The sequence below is a fragment of the Panthera tigris genome, chromosome B2, assembly GCF_018350195.1.
Source record: "Panthera tigris isolate Pti1 chromosome B2, P.tigris_Pti1_mat1.1, whole genome shotgun sequence".
In the NCBI taxonomy this organism is placed as follows: Eukaryota; Metazoa; Chordata; class Mammalia; order Carnivora; family Felidae; genus Panthera; species Panthera tigris.
This window is the reverse complement of record NC_056664.1, coordinates 47,979,503-48,001,411: the sequence shown is the minus strand read 5'-3', so window position 1 is coordinate 48,001,411 and position 21,909 is coordinate 47,979,503. Positions and strand designations below refer to the sequence as shown.

The following is a 21,909-nucleotide window of genomic DNA, read 5'->3' as shown; positions in this document are numbered from 1 at the left end:
TGTATATGTTATATATCATATGAAGTATATGATATATGTCTTGGGATAAACATAGTTTTAAAAGAAAAAGAATATGAAATTGTATTAAAAACAAAAATGATTGCCACCCAAAACAAAAAAAAAAAAAATCTCAGTTTACAAGTAGAAAAGTAAAAAATAGGAAGAAACCAGTTACTAATCAGTAAAGTTATTATAAGTTGAGTTCAGGTTAAAAGCTTAAAATGTAGGAGGAAAAACCCAACCACATTAAAAGTAATGATGAAAAGTATGGCTGAAGAAAAATTACATCAAATGTAATGAACTTACATGTTTCAAATTACAAAGCAGGAAAATACGTGAAACTGTTCTGATATTCTAAAAAGAATTGAATGTATAGTGATGATGGTGTAAATATTAATACACTCTTGTTTTCTTGATAAATCTGGGACACAAATGATAAATTACACTATAGGTATTTTAATAATTTAATTAATAGAATTAATATCATTAATCTAATAAGTGTGTTAAATTCTCTGTCATATAGAAAACACAACTTTTTAACATGTCTATGAAACTTTTTTTAAAAGGCTATATATTAGGCCCATAAAGGGAGTCTTAATAAAAGCAGGCATGTTACAAACCACAGTTAATCTGTATATCAATAGAGTAGATGTAGGTACCAAATTGGGAAACAGTTGAAAACCTCTCAGTCATTTGGAAGCCCACACCTCTGTTCACTCAACTTTCTAAAAAATCTTTTGTCAAATTCAGTTTATCTAGGACAGTTTTCCTCAGGGTGTTCGAGGACCACTGTATTAGAATAAATGTGGGAGTGTGTGTTAAAAAAATGAATATTCACTTTAGCACTAATGCAGTCATTCCAAATCAGTTAGTAAGGGTGGTGCCTAGAGATCTGGGTTAGCCATCTAAGGGATTTTAGATCAACAGGGATCTAGAAAATTAGTGATACTAGCTCTGAACTTAAGTTTAGAAAGAAAATAGAGGCCCCACTGGAAGACGAGAGATAGAACATGTTTATCTCTTCTTCCTCTAAAGACCTCTCTGAAATGCTAAAGAAATAAACACATGTAAATCTATAGAGGTAGATAATAGCATGTAAAGTTAGGTAATACTAGATAAAAGTTGAAGAAGAGAGTATCCTTCAGGCATCAAGAGGTTTCAGCAATTCTGGAAGATGAAAAGCAGATAGCATGGTAATTCATGTAGTAGGGCAAAGAAAGATGTAGCTTTGATCTTCATAAAGGAGAATATGGGCAAAGGAGCCAACTTGCCTCTTAGAATCTTACAGAGGCTTAGATCTAAGAGAAACCAGAGTGCAAGTTGAGAAATGTGGATAAAAACAGGACTTGTTGAAATTTATATGTGGGACAGCTGACTCACAGCCAGCCCCTCCCTCAATCAAAATATATATATGTAATACAGTCATAATTCTGCTCCCTCCCAGGCCGGAAATCACAGGTAGGAGATTGAAGGTTTCTTCTATTGAAGAAAGTGAATGGCCTCAGAGAAAAGGACTTCACATTCTGTATTTTTGTACTCCCCTATCAAATTGGCTGGCATTCTGATGATCCTAGATCCAAATGCAAAGTCAATAATACAGGAACACAAAGCTCCCAATCAGAGGCTTAGTGCTTTGTAATTACGAATATATTCAATCAAGAATCATCAAGCATTTGAGGCAACTCCTCAACATGAAAGAGGGGCACTGAGGTGGGGAAAAACATATATTAGAGTAGCCCAGAGGTAATGAAGTTCTAGTATAAGATGTTTGTAAAAGTATTTATTGAATCATAATTTTAAAAAAGACCAAGAAGGGATAAGTAAGAAAAAAATCAAAAAACAATTCCTGAAATAAAAAATTCAGAGAGAAGTGATAATATAAGGTAGGAGAAATTTGTTAGGAAGTAAAACAAAAAGACTGCGAGAAGGCAAACAGGAGAAGAAATAAATGAGACGTGAATGATTACCCTTTAAAATTCATTACCTGATTCGGGAGTTTGAGCCCTACATTGGGCTCTGTGCTGACATCTCAGAGCCTGGAGCCTGCTGTGGATTCTGTATTTCCCGCTCTCTGCACTTGCTGCAAACAGTTCCATACACCTACCCAAAATAACATCAAAATATGTTCTCTATGAAGAAACACGAATCACACAGACACAGATTTTCCAAAATAAGCCAGGAAGCTAAAAGTTAATGAGACAAAACCTTCCAAGTTTCAAGGAAAATGATTTGTAACCTTAAAATCTAAAATCAGACAAATGCCATATCAAACCATTTTTTAATATGAGGAAAGAATATTTTCTGACCGTCAACAGTAAGTAAATTTGCTTTCAATGTTCTCTGTCCTAGGCAACTACTCGTGGATGTGTTCCAACAAAATCCAGGAAATAGGAGGATATGAGAACCAGAAAAATGTGGGTTCAGCTTAGAGCATCAGGTAAGCAAAGTTGCAAGGAAAATTTCCCCCCTAATCTCCCTAATGTGAATTACATGAAAAATTCATCTATCTATGTTTCAGACCTTTGATTCTATTTCTTGAAAATTGGATCATGATGTTAAAAAGAAGCTTACTACCATCCTGCCTTGGGTTAGAATGCAAAGCATCCCTATTATAGACCAAGGCCCGAATTGTTTTCCTTTAATTTGAATGCTTTCCTCACGATTAGGCTAGGAGGTAGAAATGTTTACCATAACATATATCTTACTGTGTCTGTGCAGAAAGATGTCCAAAAGATTATTTACTAAAAAACTGTATTATGTTGACTCTGGGTGCTGGGACTTCGGGAGAATTAGTTTTTCTCTTCTCTTCATTGCTTGAATTCTTTTTGATGCATGTATATCCCTTGTAAACTGGATTATACATTATAAATTAACAGAGAATAATAAAAGATTGGAAATAACTTAAATGACTATAAATGGAGGGACTGGTTACATAAATCTGGTGTATTGGTACAGTGGAATATTTTTAAGTACTGATACATTGTTAAGTAAATCAAACTCTGTGTAGTCCTCTCAGTGTATAGACTAAGGTACCCTTAGTATAAAAAGTATATATACATCTATTTATGTGCATATATCTCTGATAGAATATATAAAAGCAGGCAACAGTTGTCTCTAAGGAACAAATGATTTGAGGTTAGGAGTGAGAAGAATTTTTACTATATGCCCTTCTAGAACTTCAATTTGGAACTATTTGCATGTACTACTTATTTAAAAATAGCATTTAAAAAATTATGACTATATCTTACAATACTCAACTGCCTTTCTCCCAATTTTCAGACTAGAAAACTCCTTAATTTATTCATCCCTCATCCTTTGTGTCTCATCTATTACCAAATGCTATGAATTTAGCTTTTGAATTTAATCTTTCTTTTCTCTCTTGCTTCTACCACCAGATAGTTCAAAGAACTCATCAATTATTACCTGTATTACTACAATCAATTCCTAACTATCCTTTCCAATTTTCTTCCACTTCCAAGTCAGTAATTACAGTGTGATCTTTCTAAAATACAAATTAGATCACCTTGCTTTTTAACATTGGTCCTCCAGAACACAGCAACTGAAGCAAGCATTTAAAGGATAATCCATGTGAGAGGTGCCAACCTATGGTGGAAAGAGGAAGAAAAAAGGAAAGTGAGCAAGAGAAGATGTGATGCATCAAAATGGTGCAATACAAAGTGATCAGCTAGGATTACGGGGTGCCTGGGTGTCTCAGTTGATTGAGTGTTTGACTCTTAATATCATCTCAGGTTGTGATCTCCCAGTCTTGAGATCCAGCCCCAGGTCGGGGTCTGCACTGAGCATGGAGCCTGATTGGAATTCTCTCTCTCTCTCTCTCTCTCTCTCTCTCTCTCTCTCTCTCTCCCTCTCCCTGTTTTAGCTGCTCTATGTCTCAAGATAAGTAAACAAACATTTAATAACAAACAAAAACTGTGAAAGTGATCAGCTAGGATTAAATATACAAATTGTGTTGTTGTTAGTTCCCTGGGAGAAAGAAAAGGAGGGGGTAATTTTAACTGCTTTCCTGTCTCCCATTGTTCAATGTTCATTCCATGACAAGTCAGTTACCCTGCACTTATGGGTCTTTTTATTTAGAAACTTTGTGGTCAGATTCAGATTCAGATTCAAACAGTTGAAAAACTACTATGGATAGTAGTTTCCAAATGGATGTTAGCTAGTATTGCTGATTATTTTTGTTACTACTATTATTATGTTTCAGATGACATCATTGGGAGAAAGAGAAGGAGTGAATTTTGTGCCCTCTTGCAAGCTTCATATTTGGGGGCAAAGAGGAATTTGAGAGTTTTATTTGTTTGCTTTTATTTTTTTATTTTTTAGAAAGTGTATTTATTTTGAGAGAAGAGAGAGAGTAGGGGAGGGGTAGAGAGAGGGAAAGAGAATCCCAAGCAGGCTCCGTGCTGTCAGCACAGAACCCTACGTGGGGCTTGATCCCACAAACTGTTAGGTCATGACCTGAGCCAAAATCAAGAGTTGGACGCTTAATGGACTGGGCCACCCAGGAGCTCCTGAAAGACTTTTAGTTGCATGATTAATTTGTATGCAATTTTCTTCATTATGTCATAGCATCAGGAAGAATTTCCATAACTCAGCCACAGGAGCACTGTTTTCTCAATTTTTTTGTCATATTTCTGCCCCAAATAAGTCTTACCTCAGCTCCCCCTCTGCCCTGGTTCACTGTTGTAGTTTCAAGACTGTAGACTCTTCGGTTTCTTTTACCATGTTTTATTTGTGTCTTCATGTAACTTACACATTATAGCAGCATAGAGCATATACAATACTTATATTAAAATGAAAGTTTCTAAATACAAACCACATATTTTGGCCCATATTATCTTTGAACTCAAATTTTATGTGTTTATTATTAATCATGTATTTTTCCTCATCTAGTTTCATGGAAGTAATTAATTCATTATTTAAAATATTGTATATAGTTAAGGTGGACAATGTGATTTGATCTACATATACACAGTAAAATGATTACTATACTCAAGCTAATTAACATGTCATCTGCTGTAGTTACCCTTTTTTTTTTTTGTGATGAGAGCTCCCTGAAATCTACTCTTAGCATGCTTCTAATATTCAATATAGTATTGTTTTTATTTGAGAGAGCGAGAGCGCACAAGTGGGGGAGAGGGGCAGAAGGAGAGAGAGAGAATCCCAAGCAGTCTCCACAACCAGCATGGAGCCCGATGTGGAGCTTGATCCCATGACTCTGGGATCATGACCTGAGCTGAAATCAAGAGTCAGATGATTAACCAGCTGAGCCACGCAGGTGCCCCTTAAAGATCTTTGTACAGACCATGATGTTTCCACAAATTCATGATTTTACCTCTGTTGTTTCCTTAGCTTGAAATTGACTCTCTCTCTCTTTCTTTGTCTCCTACACACTCATTTTTGATCTATGAAGTATGCAGTACTTTGAAGTACCCATCTCAGGCACCATCTGCAAAAGAAAGCCATCCCCATATAGCCCAGTTTTGTCAATATGCTGTTCTTTTGAACTCTCTTAGCACCTCGGCATATACTTATTATTAAGGTTATCAATTTGCAAAAATAAAAATGGTTTTATTTTCTTGTTTGAGTCTCTTACATATATATCTTCAAGACCCCTTGAAGGAAAGGGAGGTTTATAAAATCAGAGCAGGAAATCTGAAAGGGGTGAACAATGCAGACACAAATGCATGGTGTTGGGAAGGAGCCTTCACATGTGTGGATGTGTTTCCCAATGAGTTTGAGAACTGAGGATCTATGCTTGCACCTATATGCCTTCTCTCCAGTGAGAAATATGGAAGCTGACATCTCAGGGCAATTCTTTGTCAGAAATATACATCTGCATGAAGAGAAGAGAGTTAAAAATTTAATCTGCAAAGCTATTTAGAGAGTGGATAGGCCTTGACAGGCCTCCCAAATGTATTACAAGAACAAGAAGAGTGGAGTTATGAAAAAAAAAAAAAAAGCTGTTGCAGCAAACAGAATGAAACTAAGCTTTCTTGACAGAATCAGTTTGCCAAATGACTTTAAAATCACACTTGTCCTTTTTTTCCCCCTTAAATATACTCTAATTTAAATGTGTAAGAGAAACTTTCAGAATGTATGTGGTACCGTTAAAGAACTCTAAGGTAAAGACACCACAATAATATGCATTGTGCTATTTGGGAAAAGGGTGTGTGAAACAAAATTAAAACCTGTCAAACCACTAACCAGTCACAAAAAAGTAATGAGGATTCTGGAGGCATCTATGATAATCTGACTGATAATTTTCAAACTATCACCTTATGTTGGAATTACTGCTTGACATGAATGAACAGAGTAAGCCATTGCCAATCAAGTTCCAAAGAATATGACAGTTTGATGTCACTTTGTGCTCTATGTTCATTTTATTCTACCTATTACTTCAGGAAGTTTATATTCCAGCCCACATTTCATCATTGTTATGGGGAAGAGGGCTGTTCTATATTCTGACTTATACTTAGTATTAAATTTCTTTGTCTTTTTTTAAAGTTTATTTATTTTTGAGAGAGAGAGAGAGAGAGAGAGAGAGAGAGAGAGAGAGAATGAATGAGTGGGGGAGGTGAAAAGAGAGAGGAGACAGAGAATTCCAAGCAGATTCCCCACTGGCAGTGCAGAGCCCGATATGGGGTGGAACTCACGAACCGTGAGATCATGACCAGAGCCAAAGTCAAGAGTTGGATGCTTAACTGAGCCAACCAGGTGCCCTAAATTTCTTTGTCTTTTAATTTCATAGTCATTTCCCTGTATGGTAAAGAAACCTACTTTTTTTAAAAATTTAATTATTTTTTTAAATTTACATCCAAGTTAGCATATAGTGCAACAATGATTTGAGGAGTAGATTCCTTAATGCCCTTTAGCCATTTAGCTCATTCCCCCCACAACCCATCCAAGTAACCCTCTGTTTGTTCTCCATATTTAAGAGTCTCTAATGTTTTGTCCCCCTTCCTGTTTTTACATTATTTTTGCTTCCCTTATGTTCATCTGTTTTGTATCTTAAAGTCCTCATATGAGTAAAGTCATATATTTGTCTTTCTCTGACTAATTTTGTTTAGCATAATACCCTCTAGTTCCATCCACGTAGTTGCAAATGGCAAGATTTCCTTCTTTTTGATTGCTGAGTAATACTCCATTGTGTGTGTGTGTGTGTGTGTGTGTGTGTGTGTGTGTGTGTGTCTGTATCACATCTTTTTTATCCATTCATCCATCAATGGACATTTGGGCTCTTTCCATACTTCGGCTATTGTTGATAGTGCTGCTATAAACATGGGGGTGCATGTGCCCCTTCAGAACAGCATACCTATATCCCTTTGATAAATACCTCATAGTGCAACTGCTGGGTCACAGGGTAGTTCTATTTTTAATTTTGTGAAGAATCTCCATACTGTTTTCCAGAGTGGCTGCACCAGTCTGTGTTCCTAACAGCAGTGCAAAAGAGATCCTCTTTCTCCGCATCCTCACCAACATTGTTGTTGCCTGAATTGTTAACATTAGCCATTCTGACAGGTGTAAGGTGGTATCTCATTGTGGTTTTGATTTGTAGTTCCCTGATGATGAGGGATGTTGAGTGTTTTTTCATGTGTCGGTTGGCCATCTGGATGTCTTTTTGGAAAAGTGTCTATTCACGTCTTTTGCCCATTTCTTCACTGGATTATTTGTTTTTTGGGTGTTGAGTTTGATAGGGTTTGGATACTAACCCTTTATCTGATATGTCATTTGCAAATATCTTCTCCCATTCTGTCGGTTGCCTTTTAGTTTTGCTGATTGTTTCCTTCACTTTGCAGAAGTTTTTATTTTGATGAGGTCCCAATAGTTCATTTTTGCTTTTGTTTCCCTTGCTTCCTGAGACATGTTGAGTAAGAATTTGCTGCGGCCAAGATCAAAGAGGTTTTGCCTGCTTTCTCCTCAAGGATTTTGATGGCTTCCTGTCTTACATTTCATCCATTTTGAGTTTATTTTTGTGTATGGTATAAGAAGTGGTCCAGGTTCATTTTTCTGCATGTTGCTGTCCAGTTTTCCAGCACCACTTGCTGGAGAGACTGTCTTTGTTCCATTGGATATTCTTTCCTGCTTTGTCAAAGATTGGTTGGCCATACGTTTGTGGGTCCATTTCTGGGTTCTCTATTCTGTTCCATTGATCTGAGTGTCTGTTCTTGTGCCAGTACCATACTGTCTTGATGATTACAGTTTTGTAATACAACTTGAAGTCTGGGATTGTGATGCCTCCTGCTTTGATTTTCTTTTTCAAGATTGCTTTGGCTATTCAGGGTCTTTCTGGTTCCATACAAATTTTAGGATTGTTTGTTCTAGCTCTGTGAAGAATCCTGATGTTATTTTGATAGGAATGGCATTGAATATGTAGATTGCTTTGGGTAGTATCAACATTTCAACAATATTTGTTCTATCAGGATATAGAATCTTTTTCCATTATTTTTTTTGTGTGTGTTTGTGTCTTCTTCAACTTGTTTCATAAGCTTTCTATAGTTTTCAGTGTATCGGTTTTTCACCTCTTTGGTTAGATTTATTATGAAATATTTTATGGTTTTTGGTGCAGTTGTAAATGGGATCGATTCCTTGATTTCTCTTTCTGTTGCTTCATTGTTGGTGTATAGAAATGCAACAGATTTCTGTGCATTGATTTTATATCCTGCAACTTTGCTAAATTCATGAGTCACTTCTAGCAGTTTTTTGGTGGAATCTTTTGGGTTTTCCATATAGAGTATCATGTCATCTGTGAAGAGTGAAAGTTTGACCTCCCCTGGCCAATTTGGATGCCTTTTATTTCTTTGTGTTGCCTGATTGCTGAGGTTAAGACTTCCAATACTATGTTGAATAATAATGGCAAGAGTGGACATCCCTGTCTTGTTCCTGACCTTAGGGGGAAAGCTCTCAGTTTTTCCCCATTGAGATGATATTAGCATTGGCCTTTCATATATGGCTTTTATGATCTCGAGGTATGGTCCTTCCATCCCTACTTTCTCGAGGTTTTTTTTTATCAAGAAAGGATGTTGTATTTTGTCAAATGCTTTCTCTGCATCTATTGAGAAGATCATGTGGTTCTTGTCCTTTCTTTTATTGATGTAATGAATCACATTGATTGTTTTACAGATATTGAATGAGCCCTGCATCCCAGGTATAAATCCCAATTGATTGTGGTGAATAATTTTTTTAATGTATTATTGGATCCAGTTGGCTAATATCTTGTTGAGGATTTTTGCATCCATGTTCATCAGGGAAGATGGTCTATAGTTCTCCTTTTTAGTTCTCCTTTCCAAAACCTTTGGTTTTGGAATCAAGGTAATGCTGGCTTCATAGAAAGAGTTTGGAGGTTTTCCTTTTGTTTCTATTTTTTGGAACATCTTCCAAGAGAATAGATTTTAACTCTTCCGTAAATGTTTGGTAGAATTCCCCTGGAGAGCCATCTGGCCCTGGACTCTTGTTTTTTGGGAGATTTTTGATTACTAATGGATTTCTTTACTGGTTATGGGTCTGTTCAAATTTTCTGTTTCAGTTTTGGTAGTTTATGTTTCTAAGAATGTGTCTATTTCTTCCAGATTTCCCATTTTATTGGCATATAATTGCTCATAATATTCTCTTATTATTGTTTTTATCTCTGCTGTGTTGGTTGTGATCTCTCTTCTTTAATTCTTGATTTTATTTATTTGTGTCCCTTTCTTTTTCTTTTTGATCAAAGTGGCTAGTTGGTTTATCAATTTTGTTAATGCTTTCAAAGAACCCACTTCTGGTTTCATTGATCTGTTCTACTGTTTTTTTTTTTTTTTGTTTTGTTTTGTTTTTTGGTTTTGATTGCATTGATTTGTGCTCTAATCTTTATTATTTCCAGTCTTCTGCTGGTTTTGGGTTTTATTTGCTGTTCTTTTTTCAGCTCTTTAAGGTGTAAGATTAGGTTGTGTATCTGAGACCTTTCTTACTTCCTTAGGAAGGCCTGGAGTGCTATATACTTTCCTCTTATGACCGCCTTTGCTGCATCCCAGAGGTTTTGGTCTGTGGTGTTATCATTTTCATTGGCTTCCATGTACTTTTTAATTTTCCTGTTTAACTTCTTGGTTATCCTATTCATTCTTTAGTAGGATGTTCTTTAATCTCCAAGTATTTGTTACCTTTCCAAATTTTTCTTGTGGTTGATTTTGAGTTTCACAGCAAATTAGGTTTGAAAATATGCATGGTATGATCTTGAGCTTTTTGTACTTGTTGAGGACTGATTTGTGACCCAGTATGTGATCTATTCTAGAGAACATTCCTTGTGCACTCGAGAAGAATGTATATTCCTCTGCTTTAGGATAAAATGTTCTGAATGTATCTGTTAAGTTCATTCAGTACAGTGTGTTATTCAAAACCATTGTTTCCTTGTTGATTTTCTGTTTTGATGATCTGTGCATTGCTGTAAGTGGGGTGTTGAAGTCCCCTCCTATTATGGTATTAGTATCAATGAGTTTCTTTATGTTTGTGATCAATTGATTTATATATTTGTATGCTCTCACATTTGGAGCATAAATGTTTACAATTGTCAGGTCTTCTTGGTGGATAGACCCCTTAATTATGATATAATGCCCTTGTTAATCTCTTGTTACAGTCTTTATTATAAAGTCTAGATTGTCTGATATAAGTATGGCTACTCCAGCTTTCTTTTGTTGACCATTAGCATGATAGATGGTTCTCCATTCCTTACTTTCAATCTGAAGGTGTTTTTAGGTCTAAAGTGGGTCTCTTGTAAAGAGCATATAGATGCGTCTTGCTTTCTTATCCATTCTGTTACCCTATGTCTTTTGCTTGGAGCACTTAGTCTGCTGACCTTTAGAGTCAGTACTGAAAGATATGAATTTATTGCCATTATCTCTTTTGTAGAGTTGAAATTTCTGGTGGTGTTCTCTGTTGCTTTTGGTCTTTTTTTCCCCCCATCTTTTCTCCCCTCAGAGAGTCCTCCTTAAAATTTCTGCAGGGCTGGTTTAGTGGTCATGAACTCCTTTAGTTTTTGTTTGTCTGGGAAATTTTTATATCCTATTTTGAATGACAGCCTTGCTGGATAAAGAATTCTTGGCTGCATATTTTTCTGATTCAGCATGTTGAATATATCCTGCCTCTCCTTTCTGGCCTGTAAAGTTTCTGTGGATAGGTCTGCTGCAAACTTGATCTGCCTTCCCTTGTAGGTTAAGGACTTTTTTCCCTTACTGCTTTCATGATTCTCTCCTTGCCTGAGTATTTTATGAATTTGACTATGATATGCTTTGCTAATGGTTGTTTTTTGTTGAATCTAATGGGATCCCTCTGTGCTTCTCGGATTTTGATGTCTGTGTCTTTCCCCAGGTTAGGAAAGTTTTCTGCTATGATTTGCTCACATAATGCTTCTACCCCTTTTTCTCTCTCTTAATCTTCTGGGACCCCTATGATTGTGATGTTGTTCCTTTTTAATGAGTCACTGATTTCTCTAATTCTTAAATTGTGCTCTTTTGCCTTCGTCTCCCTTTTTTTTTCTGCTTCAGTATTCTCCTTAAGTTTGTCCTCTATATCACTGATTCACTGCTGTGCCTCTTCCATCGCTGCCACTGTGGCATCCATTTTAGAATGCAGCTCAGTTATAGCATTTTTTATTTCATCCTGACTAGTTTTTACTTCTTTTGTCTCTGCAGAGAGGGATTCTAATCTATTTTCGACTTCAGCTAGTATTCTTATTATCATGATTCTAAATTCTGGTTCAGACATCTTGATTGTATCTGTGATGATTAAGTCATTTCCTGTTATTTCTTCCTGCTCTTTCTTTTGGGGTGAATTCTTTTGTTTCATGGTTTTGAAGGAAGAAAGGAATTAATAAAGTAAAAAAAAGTAAAATTGAAAAACTAAACAACACACACACACACACACACACACAAAAGAATCAAATAAATGATGTTAGATTCTAGGTGTGTTTTGGTCTGGTTGTTGAATGGAGCTTGACAGATTAGAGAAAAAAGGACAAAAATAAAAGGAAACTGTTTGAAAATTTGAAAAAATGAATAAAATAGAATAAAATGAAATTAAGGAAATAAAATAGAATTTTAAAAATTTACAAAAAAATAAAAAATGCAGTAGAAAAAATTAAATAAAAATATTTTAATAGAAATTTCAAATAAAAATAAATTTTTTTCTCTTTCTGTATTCAAGAAAAAGAAAAGACACGAAAAAGAGAAAAAAGAAAATTGAATAGATGGACCAGTGAGTGAACAGACTGAAATATAATTGAAATTACATCATTTTCCCCTACAAGTCAAACTACAAAGCACTTTATAGTCTCTAAACTAAGCAGGCAGAGAGACTTGTGGTGTTCTTGAAGAGCCAGTTTGGCCTAGTTGGGCGGGGCTTAGTGTAATGGTTCTCTTCTCCAGTAGATGGCACTGCTTAGCTTACTGGGTGGATTGTTGTCTCGCTTGTAGGTGTGTATACCCATGCGTGGGAGGGGTGAAAATGGTGTCACCCAGCTACCCAGTCTCTAGTGTTAGAACTGTATTCTCCCTGATCAGCAATCATGCACCTGTCCTTTATGTCTGGCTTCTGTCCACTCCCTGCTTTTACACTGTCCATGACCAAGCCTTCAAGTTGCCAGGTGGTGCCTCCCTGCTGTGTTTTATCTCAGATGCACCTGTGTTTCCTGACCCGTCCCTTCTGAGGGACTACACGTTTGACCTGCCCAGACCTTCTAGGGGAGGGTCTCACTGAGCAATGGCTGGGTGCCAGCCACAGCCAGGAACATTCATAGGACTGTGCTGTTGCCAATGCCCAGAGACTGTGTCTGGGTGCCAACCTGCCCCAGAAAATGTTCACGCAATCATGTAGCAGCAGTGTTTCAGGGATTATGGAAAATCTCAACACACATCTGGCACCAGGTTTCACCCTTAACAATGTTGTTCCCACACCAGCAAATGTGGTTGTTCTCTTGGGTCTGCTAGCACCTTTGTTTGTGGTGGGGCTGCACAGCCTCTACCAAATGTCCTTCCAGCAGGGGAGCCGCCTCTCCCCCGTGGCCTGAGGACCCCCAGACCTCACTCTGCTCCTGGTGATTCACCCTTCCCACCAGAGCAGCACTGGGTATCCAACTGCGGAGTTTCAGACTTTGCACTCCCCCTATTTAGAGTCTTAGTGGAATTTAAACCCTCTCCTTTCTCCTGTCTTCCTTTTTAGTTCAGTACTTGCAGCTGTTTCTACCTTTCCACTTTCTCTCCAGCTTCTTTTGTTTGGGGGCGCTTTTCTGGTACTCTCCCCCCATCTCCATCCTCTCTCCTCAAGCAAAAACAGCTGCATGCCCTCCATGGCTTCTCTGTCCCCCAGTTCACCTCTCTGCACTGCGTACCTGCTGAGTTCTGTGGTTCAGGTTGTGCAGAGTGTTGTGTTAATCCTCAAATCAGTTTTCTGGATGTCCAGGATGGTTTAGTTCTGATCTGGCTGTATTTCATGGATGCAAGATACAAAAAAAAAAACTTTCATGCTGTTCCGCCATCTTGGCTCCTCCTCCCATACTTTCCATTTTTTTTATAGGTAGTACTTGGGGTGGGTAGATCACCATTATCAAATAGTTAAGAAAATAAAGATATGAATTCATATGACCTTTTCAAGTGATATAGAGACAGCTGTAATAAAATTCAACATTTACTGAATGATTTTAATGTTTAAACCAAGTTCTGGACTCCACTGCTATTTTTATAGTCCTATTTTTTATCTGACCAGGCCTCAGCCTGGGCAAAGGCACACTATTACTCTAGCAATATCCTGCCTATTAATATTGTAGAGTTTTTTTCCATTAAAGTCTTCACAGCTACTGAAGCATAACTCTTAAGTCCTAAGATGTAAGTCTATCTTAAAATATTGCTTTAAATCTTTAATATCTAGGGCTTCACCATGCTTTCCAGATTTCCTGTTAAAGTATCAACTTGTTAAATATAAATTCTGATCATGTGTCCCCCAGCCCAACATATCTGCTTTTCTTAACCTACCATGTTCTTTGTTAGTGGGTTCTGAGCTAGCTTGCACTTCACTCAGATGTAGGTAACTTAATGGAAAGATTCAGGTTTATCTCATTATAGTAATTATGAGGGCTGTTTATAAATATATTATTTTTCCTCCTGCTGAATGTATGGTAGCTTTGCATTTCTCTAGACTATTTTGACTATGGTCATGTGCCTTACTCTGGCCAATGAGATGTGAGAAGTGAAGTGTTTCACTTCCAAGAAGAAGCCATGAGGCAGGGCATGATATCCCATGTTTTCTTATACTTCTCTGGAAATATTGGAAATATGTATTAAGATGACTCTTCCATTAGAGTTGGCTTTTAAGCACCAAGGTTAATATAGTCCTCTTCTATCCCCCAATCCCTACTGATGACATCTGTTGGCCTTTTAGTCTGAGAGAGAAATAAACTTTTGCAGTCTTAAGCCACTGAAATTTTGGGGTTTTCTGTTAGCAGAGAATAACTTATTCTTTCTTAATTGATGTACCATCCTTTTGGTTGCATGGAATCTGGCTCTTAGGGAGACAGATTTTGAAAGTTAATTTTAAAATTATTCATCCGATACTGAATTTTGTCATCTACTTTCTCTGAATGTATTGATTTCTTCTTTTATTTTCTTAATGTGATAGGGTATATTGACTGATTTTTAACAGCTTTATTGGGGTATTATTTACATATCATATAATTCAATTCTCTTATGTGTACAATTCAGTGATTTTTTAAAATATATTTATAGAGTTGTAAATACTCATGACCACAATCTAATATTAGAGCAATTCCATTCCCCTAAAAACATACAAAAATAAATTCATAGAGTTGTTATACTCATAACCACAATCTAATATTAGAGCAATCCCATTCCCCTAAAAACATACAAACCAACCAACCAACAAACAAAAACAACTAATGGCTATTTGCTGTTATTTGCTATTCTTGCCTCTCATCCTAGGCAGCCACTAATCTGTTTTCTGTCTTTGCAGATTTTGTCTTTTCTGGACATTTTATATAAGTGAATCATATAATATATTGTATTTTTGTGACTAGTTTATTTCATTTAGCATCGTGTCTTCAAGGTTCATCCATGTTGCAAGGCACATAAGTTCTTCATTCCCTTTCATGGATGAATAATATTCCACTGTATGGATATACCAATTCTGTTTATCCAGTCACCAGTGGATGAGCATTTAGGTTGTTTACATTTTTTGGCTATTATAAATGATGCAGCCGTGACAATAAATACAGGTATTTATGCACACAAATGTATTAATTTCTCTTCATTAGATACCTAGGAGTGGAATTATTGGGTTGTATGGTAAATTTATGTTGAACATTTTAGGAAACTGCTAATCAGTTTTCCATGGTGGAGGAAGCACCATATGCATAGTTGAACAGCACTGATAGATCCAAAGCACTATTATATCCTTTGGATCTTAAAGGCCCTTATATGGCTGTTCAGTGAAAGCATTCAGGTAATGAATCAGAAGATTCTATTTCTCTTTACTTTCTTTTCAACTCATACATACTCACACACACAAACATTCTTCTTGGAGAGTGAGTACCAGTATGTTCTGGCTGGTTAATGATTCCTGGTAGACAAAGAGTCATTGGATTCTCCATTTGTTCCTGAACCTGTCATTTATTGAATCTTATATGAGAAATAATTCCAAAAGGGATTGAGGTCTGTGCTGGAATAGTCTGACACGCAGAGTTAGGTGTCATTGCTTCTCTCAGATTCCTATTTACACCCTTTGACCTATCAGTGATGCTTTAACTGTTGAAAAATCATCTGTCCTGCATGATTTAATTTTTATGTGCGTACATTATTATTCCTCAAAGAACAAAGAGCCAGCTTTTAGCACTATGTAAATATAAATGTCTTGATTAAGTTCTTTCAAGTCATTTAAGGAAAAGACCCACCCATTTTGTCATTTATATACTTTATCTTTTGCTTCATTGTTAATTTTCATTTAAGTTGGCCAAAGGTATTAATTCATTTTTTAAAATTTGTCTCAAATAAATACTCTAAATATTTCCAAATATATATATATATCCTGGATACAAAGACCAGGCCAAGAGTGAAGACCTAAACTGTAATGTTTTCTATGTAACGGAAACAGGTGGCCAGTGGAAGAGAAAATGAGAGGGAGCTCAAACAAGAAAAGCAAGATGATTAAGTTGGTAATGGAAGGACCATGGCAACAGAGAAGTAAGTCCAAGAGCTCAATTTGGGTTTTGAACTCATTGCTGCTCTAAGTTCTTTCTGACATGTGGAAACAAGGTGTGATTTCCATGTACTTGCTGCTCAAAAGCAGGCTCCAAGCTGAGGCAAAGTTCAGTAATGTCATAGGGTGTAATCACAAGGCTGGCTGTAGGTAAGCAGGACGGAACTAAGGTGTACCTTTGGAGTTACACATCTCCAACACTCCTCTACTTCTCTGAAGTTGGAATGTTTCTCTGTCCAGAGGGAACTGAATCTGATAAGCTACTCACACTGTGGTATCATTTAGTTTGCTTGAATGGTTGGCAGTTCAGGGTGTGGCTAAAAGCTTAGGCTTTGAAGGTTTGGAAACTCGTTGTCATCTTCCAGGACTCTTGTGACCATGGGCAATTTACTTAACATTTTGTATTCTGGAGTGCCTGAGTGGCTCAGTTGGTGAAACATCTGACTTCAGCTCAGGTCATGATCTCATGGTTCATGGATTCGAGCCCTATGTTAGGCTCTGTGCTGACAGCACAGATTCTATGTCTCCCTCTCTCTCTGCCCCTCATTCACTAGGTCTCTGTCTCTCTCTCTCTCAAAAATAAATAAACATTAAAAAAATTAAAAAAGAATGTTTTATATTTAAAATGGGTATAATTCCAGAATGTCATAGATCTTTTGTGAAGGTTCGTGGATAATATAAAACAGTAGACACAGTGTCTGCCAGGGAGTGAATTCTCCATAAATATTGGTTGTTATTATTAGTGATGAGTGGTTGCCATTCTGTATAGTACTATTTTTTATTCTTTTTCTTTTTAACAGCTTTATTGTTATATCATTTAAGTACTATACAATTCCCCATTAAAGTGTAACGTTCAATGCCTTTTATTATATTCACAGTTGTGTGCAAACTGTACAACTTCAGAACATTTCATTACCTCAAAAAAACCCCCCAAACCCTTTATCTACCACTCCCCTATCTCCCATCACACCCCCACCACTAAGTAGCCATTAATCTTCTTTCTTTTCTAGGTTTGCCTTTTCTAGATACCTCATGTGAATGGAATGCTAGAACAGATCTTCTGAGACTAGTTTCTTTCATTTAGCATAATGTTTTTAAGGTTATCCATGTTTCAGCACATATCAATCAGTACTTTGTTCCTTCTTATGGCTGGTATGGATATACCACATTCTGTTTATCTACTTATCAGTAGATGAATTGTTTCCTTTTGGCAATTATGAATATGATACTATTTTTTTGTGGAAATATGTTTTTATTTCTTTTGGCTAGATGCCTAGGTATGGGATTACTAGGTCATGCAGTAAGTTTGTTTAATTACTTGAAGAATTGCCAGACTATTTTCCAAAGCAGTGCAACCATTTTTTTTTCATCCCCACCATCATGTACAAGTGTCCTGATTTCTCCACATCGACTGTGTCTTTTCTGTTTTTTAAAAGTGAAATGGTTATAATTTAAATCTATAAAAACTTCATAAGGACTTAAACTGAGAGAGGATAAAGTTAGATCTTATTGAATTTTATGTATTCATGGAAACTATATAAGAGTAAAGATAATGGGCCAAAATTGTACTTTTGTTGGAAGTTTTGATGTCTACAGTCATTTAAAGAAGGCTTATTTTATAGGACATGTGTGTAATTTATTGTCCAAACTACAATACATTAGAGAATGGAAGGAGTTCTATGTATAATTATGCTGGGGAACAAGGATAAGTTGAGGCTGTCCCAGACACACTGGGGCATGTGGTCACCTGATGTGTCATTAAAGATCTCACTATGCCTTCACTCATTTGGAAATATATTTTATTTTCTTTTTTAGCAGAAGTGATAGTTTGTATTTATCTCACACTTGGAGGCAAGAGTACATGAATATATTTGTTGTTTTAAGTTTTTTTAATTTCAAGATACTTTATTGTTTTATTTAAAAAATGTTTATTTATTTTTGAGAGAGAGAGAGCAAGCAAAAGTGAGTGGGGAAGGGGCAGAGAGAGAGAGAGAGAGAGAGAGAGAGAATCCTAAGCAGGTTGTGCTCTGACAACCTGTGAGATCATGACCTGAATCAAAATCAAGTCAGACACTTAACCAACTGAGCCACTCAGGCTCCCCAAGGTACTTTATTTTTAAAACAGGTCAAAACACTAAGCTTTTGGCCCATTCTGCCAATGTACAAGCTACAAACGCTTGCTCAGCTGCTGGGAGGCACTCTTTAGTAGCATGTTCGACAAGTGAATAAAAATCCAGATGAAACAAATATCCAAATGGTTTCCATAGGAACACACTTAAGTGACTCCATCTCCTAGAGTTCTCTATTGCTGCATCCATGCCAACCCTACTTACAAAGACATCGCAAAAATAGCAGTGATTAAGTTCAACAGTTCCCCCAAATCTCATAATTCAAGCCAAACTTGCATCTAACAGTTACAGGAGTGGCACGTACTTGTTAATGCTAAGTAAAGCACAGGCAACAGGAGAATGCTCCATCCCTCTCTCCCAAACACAGAACACAGGTAGAGTGCTGATATCCTGCTCTTGTACTTCTAGTGGAAAGTCATGGTTGTATCAGTTGCCATGTTGGTGTCAACATCACATAGATAGTTGGCCTCTGGAACCCACTGAAAGTAGAAGCAGCAGCAACAGTGTAAGCACCTGTGTTTTCAAAAAGCATCCACTTGCCTGCATGCATCTTGGGCAAGTGACAGTGCTCAACAATGCCATCAAGGCTGTTACATGTCGGTCCCCATACACTGGTTCAATAATACTTCTCATCTCATCTGGTTTGGGTCTCTCTGAATAAGGGGCTTCATGCGTGCATGATCATAAAGAATGCAATTAAATGATCCATATACCCCATCATTCATGTAATACATAGAGATTTGTTCACTCGACTCATCTCATCATCAGAGCATGTCTATTCCTTTAATATGAGTTTTTTGGCAATGATATTAACCGTGATCATGAAAGCTGATGCAACATAACGTCTGCTGGGCTCAGCTATGATTCTCACTCCTGAGTCTGACGGCAAATACTTGTTCAGTGCTGGGTTGATAACACTGGTGATGTCTTCAAATTTAAGCTTTACATCTTCAGATCCAGGAAAGCCACCACCGATGTCAAGCAGAAACATGTTGAAACCAACCTCAGCTCCCATGTCAAAGACACAGCGGGTATCAGAGATGGTCTGCATGAAGGTCTCAGGATCAGTACAGCCACTTCCATATGGAAGCTGACACCGATGACATCAATGTGGAGCTCTTTTGCCCCAAAAGGAGCCTGCTGGTTTTGAGTGTGGCATCAGATTTAACACTGAGGCAACAGACTGCTTTGGAATCATCAGTGGCAATCTGCAACACTAACGTTGCCTTTGGATGTGCCCTGGCACCTTCCCTCAATTTGACTTCACTATCATCTTCTGGACTCCCATTATTGATAGAATACTTAATCTGAGACACTTGTTTGCATTTGCATAGGTAATCCTCTCTAGAGGTACCTGGAGACTCTGTACCAATTGTACTTCAGTCTTGCTGGCTCAATCAAATCCTGTCCCTATGGCAAGGAGCGTCTTCACTATGGTTCTATTATCATTGCATTTGACTGCATAAAAGGGGGTGATCCAAGGATGAGCTCTTAAGCATCTCTGATGTTTCTTTGGAAAGTCTCCCAGGTCTGCAACATAGAAGGCATCCTTATCATTGGAAGACAAAACTTCATTAATTTTTTGGTCCAACATGTCCTTGGCAGTAAGGCCTTCATGGAGGAAATGGCAGTCAAACTGCATTACTAGAGTTGTTCATGGTTTCTTGATGTTTCCATGGAAAACTAAGAGATGGAATTTAAAGAAATTATTGTCAGCATTTCTCAAAGGCCATTCTCGGGAATTCCAAGTCCCCCCGAAGATGCGTGTGCTCTTGGTGCAGCAGTGGTGATGTTCTAATAAACACAGAATTTGCTGTCTTAGAGCACACAGGTGCCCTGGGCTGGCTCATGGCCCCTAGTGCAAAGGACAGCTCCCCCCACCCCAGCCCACCACCTTGCTCCCTCTCTGGGGGGAATGCCAGACCCAGGTGGCCCCTGAGCTCTGGCAGAGGGTCGCACCATAGAGGCTGAGGGCACTTACCTGTTGTTCCCTCGGAACAGAGCCAGCATAACTGATGCATACGGGAAATGAAGCCTAGCTGTTCAAATAGGCTGTATTGTTTTTCCAGCTAATCTGAAGCAGATTGCATTATGGATTTTACATTTTATATAATGTTGACATTTTAAAGATTTTTGTGGACCCTATATCATTTTTTTATTATACAAAAATAAACTCCTCCAGGAGTGCCTATTACTATATTAGGCATATAAATGTTGCCTTCTCCTCCAATATATATTAAAAAAATAATTCAGGTCACAGTGCTTAGTGTTGTGGAAACACGCACGAAGTCAGTCTGCATTTCAGGGATTGGGGTTTCTGAAACAGATTCTCCCATGCAAATCCTCTTTTCCAAATCCTCTTTTTTCCCCATTTCTCTTCCATTCTACTTCCCTGCTAACCAACCAACCAAACTGAGCCCAATATCTGCAGTACTATTGACTCTTAGAAAAATAACAACTGTCCTATTAATTGGAATTCTGATTTCCATGAATATACAGGGTCAGTTCAACAGCCTATAATGCTAGAGCCTGGCAGAGTATCACCATGAAAATGACAAACAAACAGAGAGGCACTTGTTACTGCCCCAGGAGGGAAGGACCAAATACCATAGTCTTACCTTAATTCACCCTCTGGAGGACCTATCTTTGCCAGCAGCACAAACCGAGTCATGACCATTAAAGAACAAACAACTGTGAGAGAAAAGCAAGCTGAGAGAGAGGAAAACAATTGCTGTCCACTTGAATACACAGGAGGGCTTCTTCAAGAACATTTGAGTTGCATGGAAGGTTGACCCTCAAACAGTTGCCTAGGTCAGCAGGACCTGAGGCGATCCCTGGGGTGAGGACTGGTCAGGTAAGTTAAAGCCGCCTTCAGGGCACTTTCAACTTCCGGCACCAATTTCCTCAAGACAGAGGATGAGAAAGCAACACTGTTTGAGTTCAACTTTCTCCTTCACTGGGTTTTTTTTTTTTCTTGTTTCCTTTGTTCCTGTGAGTCGAGTATATCCAAGAGTGACTTCTAATAGTTGGGCAAATTCTTTATAAGGATGTTGCCTCCTGGTCTGATCATGGACTTACTTTTTAGCAATCCAAACTCATTTTATAGACTCCAGGCATGATTGTGCAGAATGTTTTTAAAAGACATTTTTACTTCCAACCCTCTAAGTTCTAGGTTCCCTTTCACCATGAACTCTACATGAATTTTCTCAGTACCTAGTTATGTGTCGGGGAAGCTGCTATTTCTTGCTATAGTTTTACTTCCCAGTTCTTGAGTCATCTCATGTCTATTGTCTTCTATATATCCCTGAAACTGCCTTATGTCTGTTTGGGCTGATCTCACTCCTACCTTGAGGAATTCAAAACAGAATCTTTTTTCCAGACAGAAATTATTCTATTTTTATTAATTGACAAAGTAGGATATTTACAGAAATACTCTTTCATGTATGTATTTTTTTAACATTTATTTATTTTTGAGACAGAGAGAGACAGAGCATGAATGGGGGAGGGTCAGAGAGAGAGAGAGGGAGGCACA

At 37.4% G+C, this 21,909-nt stretch overlaps 1 pseudogene; it reads right to left on the bottom strand.

The window, feature by feature from the left end:
* Positions 1–18,662: 18,662 nt before the first annotated feature.
* LOC102972246 lies at positions 18,663–20,019 on the bottom strand (annotated as a pseudogene).
* Between the last annotated feature and the right edge of the window lie 1,890 nt (positions 20,020–21,909).